General features: G+C 39.4%; 1 long non-coding RNA gene across 2 annotated transcripts in view; it reads left to right on the plus strand.

The window, feature by feature from the left end:
* LOC130699219 (uncharacterized) overlaps positions 1-12,886 on the plus strand; it is a 28,297-nt gene extending 15,411 nt beyond the window's left edge. The window contains exons 2-6 of one of the 2 annotated variants that reach the window (XR_009003396.1): positions 9,730-9,895; positions 10,003-10,048; positions 10,123-10,232; positions 11,119-12,677; positions 12,751-12,886. This is a non-coding gene — a long non-coding RNA (uncharacterized LOC130699219). Of the gene's footprint in view, positions 1-9,729; positions 9,896-10,002; positions 10,049-10,122; positions 12,678-12,750 lie in introns of both variants that reach the window. The other variant, XR_009421447.1, reaches the window with a different exon arrangement.
* Positions 12,887-13,371: the final 485 nt, after the last annotated feature.

Here is a 13,371-nt window from a genome sequence, read left to right on the forward strand (position 1 = left end):
ATTTTCTATAGATCTGTATCTATTATTATCCTATTCTACATTTCTCTATCGTCTTCGGGTGGGTTCGTTTTGGCAATGCCTAAATGCGACTGTTGCTTTTACTTTTTACTTTCGATATTACACTATATACCGTCTGTTACATTCACTGTGTACATGGTATGGTCGCTGCTGGTATTATATAGTGATGGAGGGTTGCATCAGTGTGATTACGTCCCGTAATTGTGTGGTGCTGGTGTGTTTGTTGTGCACGCGCCTGTCTGCAAACCTCTCCCCGTTTTTTTTTTGTACATAATAATAATAAGGAAAAAAAACAACAACAAACGGGATGGTGTTTATTTTTATAATATATATAGTGATGGTCGACATACATAGAGCTGCTGATACAGCAGCACTCTTCTTTCTGTTTTTTTTTTGTTACGCCGTTTTCGAACCTCCTCGCATCTGGTTTATTTCATATATATATACGATAATCAAAAGTCCTTTTCCCTCAATCTCTTTTCTTTTTGCACCATATAGGCTATCCTTTTTTTTTTTCTAGTTATTATTATTATAGATGTTGTAATCATATTTCTATCCTACGCCCTTCTTTGGCACACGATGTAGGGTCTGAAGCTAGAGCTTATTTTTTTTTTTTGGGAGGAGACGCAGTTTCTAAATTTATCCCGAATTGCTCTTTCAATCACCCTCGATTCGCTGTCATCTCTGAGTTATTTTTCTTTTTAACTTCACTCTCCTCAGCGTCCCCCCCCCCAAAAAAAAAAAGAATAGAATATTTAATAACACGGGATACCCTTGGCACGACGAATCAATATAACACAGAGGGCCTACACGGACACTTTGATTTCCATAGGATGTGACTCAGCTGAAAAGATTTGTTTTGCTTCTCGCCCACTATATTCCCCCTTTTTTTTCGTTTGCTATTCGGACAGCAGCACGTCGTAGTTTTTCTTCATTGACCAAAAAAGAAATGGTGAATGGGAATCTCCATGTCGAACCGATATTTATTCAATCATTGCTGCCTATTTTCCATATTCTTTTGTCGACGTATATTACTGTTACGAGTGGGCAAACATGTACGCTTGTACTCTTGGAATCACATATTTTAACGAAATGTATATTGAATCTGCTTTTGTCCTTTTCCGTGCCGTTTGCATCGGTAATACGCCTACCTCCGAATGTTGTTGTTGTGTATAGAGAAAAACACTAGACACAACGTATGCTGATTTTTTTTTTTGTGGCACATACACCCATTTCGCTTAAAGTTTGTACGTGTATATCCCGTACAATATGTAGATGAGCATTCTATTCTCGGTGCGAACAAAAAGAATAGAGAAATAATGAAATGTGCAGCTAGCCTCTACATACTGTATACGTCACTCTCTATAAAAGGGGAGGCAAAATAAGCTTTTGGAAAGTGAAGAATACAAAGAGGGGAAATACCCGACGCCAGTAGTCACGAATCCTTTTCTTTCTTTTTAAATTTTGAATTGTGTTCTTGTCGATACACGTGGAATAATGCGATGTAGGTAAATAACAGATAGCAAAGGGAAGACTTGCTCTATCCAGTGTATCGACCTTTCTCACGTTGGATGTAATTCCTGGAAACATCCATCAAACTGGATGTGAACCCCTATTAGAATAATAATATTGCCAGCCTGCGTTTGTTTTGTTTGCTTCGTCTTCTCTCGTCGTCTTTTCTTCTTGGATTTCCTCCTTTTTTTTTGCCCCAGATTGAAACAACTCAAGAAGCTCGTGAATAGCGTTATAGAAATTGATTTTCCTAAAAAAAAAAAAAAAAATCGTGGATGTATTGCTTACATTTACCGTAAGTAAGATGTTTTTTTTGTACAGCATACATCATTAATATCTTGATGGGGAAAAACTCGTTTGTTGCTCCTTGCCAAACAAGTTGAACAGCGTCCGTGTTTGCCCGCACTCCGATGACGAGACAATCACCACGCCAAATGCGCCCTATTAAAATCCATAGAAAAGTTTGTTGAACGCGTGATAATACAGCAGGCGCCTTCTTTGATATTTATAGGCCAATGTCAAGTTTTCTCGTAATCAGACTAAGTGATTTTTCTGCGAATTTATTTTCTCGACATATCGAGCTAACCAGTGAACGCCTTTTAATGAAGTGCACAAATGTGTCACTTCGGAGAACGAGAGAGACGTGTGCAGCACTTCTTTTCTCGGACATTTCGAATATCTCCAAACTTCTTATTACGCAAAGTGCGTTGTTCTAATAAATATAAGAAGACGGAGACATCCGTTTTGTGCGAAGCGAACGAAAAAAAAAAAAAAAAACCGTCCGGCCTGAATTGCGATATGCCTGTAAACATTAATTTGTGGGATTAGATGCGCAATGGATTTCTTTCGCCTTTTTAATACAGTTAATAATAACGATGAGCACTAAAAAAGAAAAGGCTCCTTATCAAATCGCATTATTATTGGCTGCTGCTGGCGCTCTTGTCTCGCGCCAGTTTGTTGACTCTCTTTCTGGTTTTTCTCTACCCCCTTTGGCCACTAAAAAGGCTATCAAGATCCATTCATCTTCATTTCCGGTGGTGTGCGCACACATATGTGGGCGAGAGAGAGGGAGAGAAAAAGAAATTGCTAACGTTATATGGACGCCGGCTAGTGCGTTACGATTCAGGCCGACGTAGGAGGGCAATTCATTTTCATAACTATTGCTCACGCTAATTACTCAAGAGTATAATGCACATGGCTGTGGGCGAAGTAAACAGCGTTTTTTTTTCTTAATCGTTTGACTTGGTGTTGTTGTCACTTATGGCGTGGACGAAAATCATTGGAAACATTCACTAGAATCCATTGATTCAGTTGTCTACGACTTCCCAAAATAATTGATCTACATCGAGCTGTTTTTTTTTTTCTCCTCCAATCGTTCCCACAGAATTAAAAGTGAATAAAAAAGGGAAACCTACTTTGTAAAAAGGACTGTTTGAAAGAAAGGAAAAATCCTTGTATAGCGTCTTAATACTAGACTGTAATAAATCGAATCGTGGAACTTGTCGTCGTCGACTTGTCTTTTTAAATTGACAGTGGCTGTTTGTTGCGTCCCCCTTTTCTTGTGCCTCTCGTCTACGTGTCACATCTCACGGGCTATAGATTTCCTTTTTCGATCCCTCCTCCCTGCTTCTCTTTTCTTTTCTACTGTATTTCATTTTATTTTTTTTTTCATTATAATAATTTAGATCTTCACGCCTTTTTTCAAGTTCTATACATTTCGGGCCATGAAAAAAAACAACAACAGAAAACAACTGCCTTATTGCCCCCGCCACAATCTTGGATGCTTTTCTGATATATACTCTCTCGATAGTCATCAGCTGCTGGATTGTTTACACGTTCTTCTGATGCTTAGCCCCCACTCGTTCTGTTTTTCTTTTGTTTTTTGGTAGTTCGTCTCTTTTTCTTTCCTAAAAATTTAATGTCTTGTTATTTCTTTACGAGTTTCGTCAGAGGACCGTGAATATATCAAAGCTAATGGAACGAAATAAGAAGGGAAACTAAAACAACAAGCATCCTCTTTGCGCCCGAAGGTCGAACGACTAATTAATAACTTTAGAGTATAATTTAACCCTTTTGCGTCTCTTCTTCCTCTTTAGTTATGTATGTACAGGCAACCGATAGAACGCAACTATGCACACCACCGTAGTAGATACACTCGCCTTATTGTTTCCATTCAAGCGGAGGCTCTTTTTTTTTTTACAAGCTCGTTTAACGAAAGAGCTATTCGATGGAACAGAATCCTCTCATTTGTGTTCGTTGAAAAATCCACTAGGTCGTCGTGATTCATGATACTGTTGGAAACGATAGCGATGTTTGAAAATATCGAACGGGTTGAACTAAACGAAGGAACGATACTTGAGGAGAGAAAGTCGTGATGCACTACTTCTTTTAATGAATCGAGTTCAATGGCCGCGTGTCACTGATCCAGATCTGCTGATTGCATTTCTTAAGGCGGTTGTTAATTCACGAAGAAAATGAAAGCTCTACAACATTGAATCTTGTCATCATTTTTTTTTAAAATTTGAATTGATATCTTCTCTTGCGACAGCGAACAAAATCTTGGTCAGCATCGGGCGAACGCATTAAATAGGAGCAATATAACACACGTTTATTATTTGTTGTTGTTGTGTTATCTTTAATGAAGCAGTGCTAGTGTTGCAGGTAACTGCAATCATATAAAAACATATGATAAATTCACCTCTCATGCCAAATGATGCATTCGAGTCTTGAACGTTGAATTAACGAAAAGCTCTCTCCCCTTTGGAACTAATCAAACTTTGTATAAGTAGCAGAATAACCGATTACAAGTCGGCCGCATACTCTTCTGCACTGTGTGTGTGTGTGTGTGTAGGCAGTGTAAAGCTTTTCATTGGGAAGACGATGCGCAACGCCTTCGCTGAATCGCTGTGTGTGTATGTGTGTGTGTGTGTGTGTGAAGTGAACTGTATAGAGAGGTTTTGCTTAGCATGCAGCACTTGTCGTCCTTTCTTGTGTACTCGTCCCTCTGATGAATGGTAATAAAAAGAATTATTTATAGAACGTGGGTCAAGTAACGCTAAGCCTGTGCATTGCGGTTTGTATTTTCCTGTTGAATGTTAGGCCAAAAAAAAAATGACGTCTTTTTTTTTTGTGGCTTCGTGCTGTAACCATATTGATTTCGATATTCTGGCGCTAAATAGGTGAGGTTGAATGCGATTTTTTCAGGCTTGATTTTCTTATCACGAAAAGCTTTCTCTTCCCACTAGTCAATGACCAACCACGGGCTGCTTAACTTTTCTTGTGCGCAGTGTTAGTGACGCAATCTGCTATTAAATCTGCATTTTGTTTAGGACGCATTGTTTCAAATTGGTGGACCGCTGTGTTCTGTGAAAGACTGTTACATAAGAAAATGGCGTGATTTAAGAAAGTGTATATATCTTGCAATCATTAAAAACACATTTCATCGAGATTTTCAAGTGAAGCGTTTTTTTCCCCTACGACGGACGGTAGTTTTATTACCTGACATAAAACAGCTGTCACATTTATTCACTATTAAACTGAATGTAGGAACACAAACATCCTGACGTAAACATGTGAGCAGACAGTCCAGTAAAGTTTGTTGGTTACAAGTTGCGTTAACCAACTCGCATTAATAGAATTCCATTGCCCATTTCACCATTTTTGTTTTTAAAACGGGCGCTTAGCGCATCGTGAAAACCTAAACATAGTCGATGTGGAATTTTCGGCTGTTTAGCGAATGTGATATCATCGAACTTTTTCGTCTTAGCTCATCGATAAAATTTTTTTCGAATTTCTTTTTTTTTTATTACATTATACTTTTAAGCTCAATTTTTCTGACATGGATTATCAAATTATTATTCCATCCGCTTTAACAAAACGGTAGAACGAGTTTCTTCTTAATATCAACATTTCTCTCACTCTCCCCCGATTGACAATTCTCTTGTTCCACGTATTTTCGAATCTAGAGTGATTTTTGAACAACGTCAAAGCTTCGAGGGGGGTACGAGCTTTATGTGTGCCATGTTCAAACATTCATCACGTTGATGTCTTTTTTTTGTTGTTGTTGTATGCTCAACATTGCTCGTATACATTGTCTGCAGAGAAAACACGTAGAGGGGGGAAGGAAACGAGCCTCGGGATGCAGAGGGTGTTCAGTAGGGTCGATATTTGTGTCGCTTTTGATTGAAAACGGAAGGAATGAAAACGAAGATGTATGGAGCGGACATAAAAGCGCAGAGGACTCGTTAGATACAGACATCACCAACTATTTCGTATATGTACATATTCTTGGAAAAAAAACGTTCTGATCCATTGCGTTTCGCAGCTCAGCGTGTAGCGATCGTGATTTATCGAGCCCGATGGCAATAGCGAAAAGGAAGAAAAATATATGGCTCTGTGTCGACCGAATGCATTGTACTGCCGAGCGACTAAGGGAAACTACGCAACGCTGCTGTAAACATTGTTCTCGACTACAGACAACTTTGTTGAGAACAAGCGGCCAGAAAAACAAAAACAAAAGAGGAGCGCCGTTTGCTGCATAATTTACCCCACATTCGATCAGCGCGGTATACTGCGTGAAATATTCCATTGAAAAAAAAAAAAGGGGGAACTGGAGACCAGACAGACGGATCAGTCCGTGACACGCACACGCATCCATTGGCCCACTCTAAATCTCTTGAGCAACGCCGCCGTAAATGTAGCGATCGCTCGGTGGCGCATTCGTGGAACGATGGCGTGATGCAAAGAGGTGAAGAAAAAAGAAAAACCATGTGGAGGGGAATGGGAAATGACTCGGAATCGAGCGTGACGGGACCGTTACGAATCCCTCAAGTTGGATCGATTCCGAGATTGCCGCCATTTTCCGTCTTGTCGGCAGAACACTTGCTTCGGTCCGCACATCTAAAAAGAAAAATGATTACACTTCTTTTTTTTTTTCTTTTTTTTTTTGGCCAGAACTCCAAGCGTCTAGTCGTAAAGAATAGGCCATGAAAATGAGGAAAAGATGAAAGCAGACATCTGCTTGTGTAGTAAAGAAAATCGAAAATGTTTCTCCTGTTTTTCTTTTGAAACCTTATTGTTAATCAATTCGGACGTCAGTTCATTGTTTCCAAACACCAGTCTATTTATAAGCACTTGGCTGGACGTGACCGAAAGATATAGACGTAAGCGCACACATGGACATTTCGATAGTTTAGTATCAAATTTATGTACTAGATGGAAATGAACGAGAAGGTCGTATAAGTCGAAAACTGTTACACAACTTTTTATATAGTGTCCGAAAGTTAACTTGGGCTTGACGATTCGTCATCGCAAAGTCGAGAGTGAACGAGTGATGGGATTTTAAAGAAGGGCGTAAAAAGAGGGCAGAAAGAACGTGCTGTGTGATGGTTGTCGTTGAAGCAGAAGCAAAAAAAAAAAAGAGAATTGGGGAGAACCATCAAAAGTTTCATATTGGAACAGCTTGGTGCTCGTTGAAGAAAAAAAAAAGGGCTATTCGATAGAACAGGTTAGCGTTTCATTTCACGCTCCAACTAACTCTCTCCACTCTTCATGTTCCATAAACGTTCCAGCGTATACCGTGCGACGAAAAAATCGTTGGTGCCGACCGCTCTTCCCGGTCGCCTCCGAGAAAATACAAGCGAACATTGCGCTGTATAAAAAAGACTTAGTAAAGAAAAAGGGAGAACGTTGTTAACCCTCCCCAATCTTTCTAGCTCTTGGGTTGAACTAAAAAGAGAAGATTGGATCCTTTTTTTTTCTATCTCTTTTGCTCACGATTCTTTTTTGTTTTGCTTTTTTAGTCCGCTCTTCCACGAATGCCTCTCCTCCAATTTCCCTTTTTTTTTCCTTCTTCTTCTAGGCTTTTTTTTTTTGTTCCTCCCTGTTATTATAAACGATCCGCCAAGCTCTTTTCTTTCGCTGCCAGCTTTCGTTCAGTTGCGTCCGTTACTTCCCTTCTCACTTTTACATTTCCACGTATACCATACAGCTTGTATGTATCAACTAGTACCACTACTATACGATGCCATTTATTATTATTTTTGTTCCCTTCTTGTTTTCTTACAAGTGATAAATATCCCAGGCGATTGGTTCTGCCGTTGTCGAGGAAGCTCGGCGTGAAATTCAAATGTCGGGCCTCGTTTGATTTGGTCTGGAACATGCATTGAATTCGAGATGCCTCTTTTTTTCCTCTCTCTCTCTTTCTCTCTTTCCAATTTTGTTCTCTTGCACGCTCGAGTTCTTATTATTATACAGCAGTTATATGCTATACGCAAGCTTCTTTTCCTCTCTTATTCTCGCTGCCTCCCGTCGTGTTGGCTTCTCCGCCTTTCGCCGTAACCGATTGAATGACACTGTGGAAAAACAGCTGGGCTCTCTGTTTTGCGCCTTTTGCTTTTACGCCAACAGTCTCGCCAACTCTGTGGAGGCCGCTCCTGGCGTTTTTTGTTTTATAGCGAGATTTATACACGCTTCCAATGTTGTTGTTGTATTGATTCTCCCTCCTCACTAGAGAAACTACCAACCTAACCTTGCAATCTAAAAAAAAAAACAAAAAAAAAAACATCGCCATTTTTCAAGAAAGTCCTGCATACTAAAAAAAAATTGTCTGCCAATCGTGACGGCAAACGACGGGAATATTTCACGAACCCTTCGCATACGGACGTGAAACTACTGGCAACATAACATATGGATTGTGTTAGCTTCGGGAAGGGTGTAAACGTAGAAGAAAACGCTGCCAAATCGATGCAGTCTGCAAATATCGTTGTGCACTACGGACAAATCATGTTTTGATTAGACTGGCAAGAATATTTACACTGTACAATCAGAAGGCTGCTGTCTTTTTTTTTTATTAGAACTGCTCCCTTTCGGCGTAAAGGTCACTGAGAATACGATCTCAATCTCATAAAACGAAAATGGTAGAGTAAGGAAAAAAAAATCAAGTAAAAATAAAAGATTGATTTAAAAAAAAACGTTTCCACGTTATTGCTGTGCATTAGAAGTCGTGTATACATTATGCAATGCATTCTTCCGTAACGTCGTTACGATGCGTCAACCCTTCACCCCTTTCTAAATTTCTCCCACCCTTTGAAAAAATAAATAAATAAGAAAGGAAGAACAAAAAAAAAAAAACTGCCAAAAAAAAGAGAAGGGGCAGGCTGGGAAGGAACAAGAATGAAAGTAATGGACGGAGCTGGGAGAGGCGAAGCGGAGCAGAGGCATGCGGGATTGAATCCAAAGCGGAAATTTTCCGGGTTGTTGGATCCTGGCAATTGGCTGGATTGTTATATACTTTAAGCTATGCAAGACGAATGAAAAAAAAAATGAACCCAACGTTCAATAACAACAACAGCAGGAGAGCAAAACCCCGGCCTGCGCCAGACGGCCATTTGACGCCGCTTGCCAAAATTGCGTGCTGGGTCTCGCAGGCATGAGGTCATGGCGCACAAATCAAAAAGTCGACGCCATCCTGTGTGTGTGTGTGTATGTGTGTGTGTGCTGTGTTAAGTTGGCTGCCTGTTTAATTGCATTCAAGTATCTGCGACGCTTGCTACTCCATAAACTATACGAGAGGAAAGGGGCATTGGCAAAGCAAGAACAGCTAAAATAATAAATAGTGTAGAGAAAATCAAAAGGAGACTCTCGATATGAGCTAGAGCCCTCGATTAGTTTTCAGTTCTCTCATCTAATTCCCGCTTCTGATGTTCCAGCGTTTGTTCTCGTATCCTGTGCGTGTGTGTGTCTAACGAGCAGATTCAGAAAAGGAGGTGATGATGTGGAAAAGAAAATAGAATTTTTAAAAAAATTATTAAGTACATTGCTCGTGCAATGTAGTCTATATGTTTAACAAACAAACCCGATATAGAATCCACGTTTTGCTCCATTGAACGGTACGTTTGGCGCTGATGTTGCGCTCTCATAGCAATTAAGCGGGCGGCTGCCCGGCAGCGAACCAAATGTCACCCAAAACGGCAGCCAGCGCCGTGGAGACAGTGATCCAATAAGCCGACGACGAACCAACTCTATGGTCATTGCTAGGCATAATCTTCGTTTAGTACGTAATAATACTCGACCCTGCAGCTATTCATATTGATGCGTAGCCTTTATCTTTCAATGCTCGTTTTTTGTTTTCAATGTACTGCACGTAAGTAACTTGTACAGCTGTTCTAATTAAAATTTGTGGCGTTTTTTTTTAAACAGGGTTGTCGATCTTCACGAGCAGGCTATCAGTTTTGCACTGTAAAAATCAATCTTCGTAACTGGTGCACTGACATTTGACTAAACTGGTTTTATTGAGATAATGAACGATAAAATCTTGTCCTTGGCCGTGATTAATTCTTGAAAGTAATCTCAAGGAATCACAGTGGTAAGTCAAAGGAGCGAATGCTATTTGTATTTCATTTCTTTTATAATTTATATATATATATTTTTTTAATGGGAACTCGTGATTTATGACGCTGGTCCTTGTAAAAGGCATTGCGGATTCTATGCCCAAAATGGAAGCGACGATTGGAAAAAGGTATTTCAGCTGAATATATCAAGGACTTTTTATTGTGAAACGTCATCCCAAAGTTTTTATTGACGCACATTTAGGATATAGCAACCGAATTTCACTAAACGGCTGAAGTTTTCTGGATGTAACTGTGAAAAAGGTCCCATTTGGCCCAGGGCAAGCATCTTCATCATCAACTGCCAACAGATTTGTAAGCCCCATTTATTATCACTCTCGAAACTGACAATTCCAGCAACACATTTTTCCGCCTGTGAAAAATGGCGAGGAGAAAAAAAAATCAAACGAAAGAAGTCGCTAACAGATCGCGCTTCCCGGGATTGTAAGTGATGGTTGTACACTGGAGCAGAAAGAAAAAGAATTAGTCCGGCGAGAAATTCGAAAATGTATTTCAAAACGTCACCCTCTGCCCCAAAATGTCTCGGCATTCCCGTCGTGCAGAGGCACATGCATGACACAGGTATGCTTTGTAAGATTGCTATAGAAAAAAAGAATTTCAAAAAGAAATTCAAAACGAGACATTTGACCGTTGAAGCTTCAAGTACATCCTTTTCACTGTAAACACATTCGTTGCATACATGTGCTATGCTGTTCGAGCCTTTTTTGCATTGCGTAGTGTCAAGTTTCGGGAAAAAGAAAAGAGAGAAATCCAAGTTGATTAAAAAACTACCACTCAACCTGCCTCACAATCCTCGTGTTATTTTTTCCGAAGGATATGAAGAAGAGTAGATGTAGCGAATGAAACGGAGACTGCTAAAGCCTACTTCATCTCATGCTGCGTTTATGTGATACAGCACTATTCACTATTACTACAAGCACTAAAGCACATTCTGGGCGCCGATTTCCTATTCTTGTATTGTTTAGTTTTTCTTTGGGTGGGAGTGAAGTTTTGGCAGCTGTACATCAACGTGAAGTTTCTACCGCGCTCCCTCCCCCTCTCCATCTAAATTAACATTTCTCTTCTTTATGCACGTCTCTCTTGTTGAATTGAACTTATTTCAGCAATTTATTTTTTTTTTTTATTTTCCATGTACTTTCCAGCGGCTTTTCTTATGCTAACTATTGATATGTGTTAACAGGCTTGGCTGTAAGAAAGGAAACTACGAAGAGCAGGCGCGTGCTCTTAGGAGGGAAATGGGCCAACACGAAATTCAAATTGGATGCGTTATCGCCCCTGGTATTGTAACAACCAATCACGATCTGTTTTAATTCTTTAGAGCTATACATGTTTTCAAATTATTTTGGTTTTTTCTTTCACCTTCGGTTGTTGGTATCCCTCACCCCTGTTCTTTGTAGATCCTGAGAATTGATGAAACGTTCCTGGCAAAGAACAGTTAAAAAAAAAAACACATGCCCTTTTCTTCTTGTTAAAAATTTCGCCAAGTAAATTCTATTGTATGCCATAGCCTATATTGGCATACAAAAGAAAAGGTTTGGAATGGGATAGGCAAGGCGAGTATACATAATGTGATGCCTATGCGCACAGTTCCACTCGATAGCTGCTTTCCAAATTCAATTCATTTACTGTGGCTGTTTTTCACTTTCATTTTCGTCTGTGTCGCCAATAGCGTAGAATTTATTTCCCACTATTCCTTGGTCTTTTCATCATAGAAAGCTATGTGATTATTTCACCTCAGTTGTAAAAAAGGGTACTATGTCGGTTGCTCATTACAGGGCGATCAAGAACAAAGCATCGCAGCTCTTTCCCATTTTACGTATCCTCTTTGATCGAAAGAAATTGTTTGGTGTCAACGCCAGAGTTCATCAACAAGACAAGTGTGGAGTACGGAATCGATTGCAACGAAAAAAATGGAAAGAGGGGTTCGCACCTTAAAAGCTAGAGGGAAATTAAAAGACAGCGGGACAATTATTAATCATGTTGACGGGAAACGTGGGAGGTTTCTTTTCGGAAAGGTCGGGAATAATCCAAGGCTTTAGATTTGGGAAACCTCGGTGCGCAGGCTTCCCTGGCGTGGTGATGTCTGTTCGGGCCATTAGCTCGCAATGACGAGGACACTGGGACAATGTCTGACGTGTCACATGGATGGAGCTCAATAGCGTTTCAGTCGGTCCCTCCTCTTTCGGTTGTTTTCTCGTCATCCCTATAAATCATGCGATCAACAGCGTCAGCGCATCAACTGCAAAAGGGGGAAAAAGATGGAATGTAAGGAGGGTATTTAATGAATCTTACAGGGAGGATTGGTGGGACAGAATATAACGTAAAGCTATTTAGAAAAGTCGCGCTCTGCGATTGAGTCCATGTATTTTTCTCAGTTGTTGCGTGTTTGTTCTACAATTATCCGTGTAATTTAAACAAACTGACATTGAACAGTTCGTGAGATATGGCATCGAATACTTCCTACATAAATATGACACTTTGCAAGCCCTTTAACATACTCAGTTTTGTAAGCGCTTTCCCCTCCTGTTTTATAAAAAAAAAAAAAAAGACTGCGGATGTTCAAAAACGTTAATGACTATTTTGAGGGGCCTGAAAAGGGGAGCCATTTTTTCGAATTGGCAACGCTGTTTTTGACGTCTGCAGTGCATCCTATCATAGAATCGTATTGTGCCACGTATTTTCCTTTTAGGACACATAACTCTTGACAGATCGTTGATACTCACATACCAAGGATTTAAAGTAAATAATTACAATCAACTAAGGGCATATAAGATGCCATAAAATATCTAAATTCTTCTTTACTTTGTTTTAGGAAAATGATTACGGATATTCAGTTGGCTATCTTTTCGAACGTTTTGGGAGTATCACTTTTCCTAATGGTGATACTCTATCACTATATCTCAGCTAATAATCCAAAATCTACCTCTTCATAATCATTCTCCATAGATGGTACTAGACAATAATAATTGTTTAAAAATTATGTAGATGGATTGTTATTGATTTTCATATTTATTTGGATTTCCTAGGTATTGAGGGTTCTTTTGGTAAAAATGTACACGATGGTCCAAAAAAGCAAATACATCCATCTGACTATTGTAAATTTTTTCTTAGTTAAAAGTTGAATGCAAAAATGATGCAACAGATGGATGGCAAACTATCCATGGCAAACCACCTATTTGTTGTAACATGACCAATCTAACACCTGTGATTAAACTTGTCATTAGCACATGAGGATTGAAAGGGATAATATTGTAAACCATAAGCTATATTGAAATTCTACAATGCAAATTTATGGTTTTGTAGGACCATAAATCTGATTTAAATGCGCTGGATTTCATTTTTCAAAAACATGCAACACTCATAACTTCTAGTAAATGCATGAATAAGAGCTAATTTCACGATTGTTTCCAAGTATTCTGTAACACGACAATGG

Source organism: Daphnia carinata, chromosome 7, assembly GCF_022539665.2.
Source record: "Daphnia carinata strain CSIRO-1 chromosome 7, CSIRO_AGI_Dcar_HiC_V3, whole genome shotgun sequence".
Lineage (NCBI taxonomy): Eukaryota > Metazoa > Arthropoda > Branchiopoda > Diplostraca > Daphniidae > Daphnia > Daphnia carinata.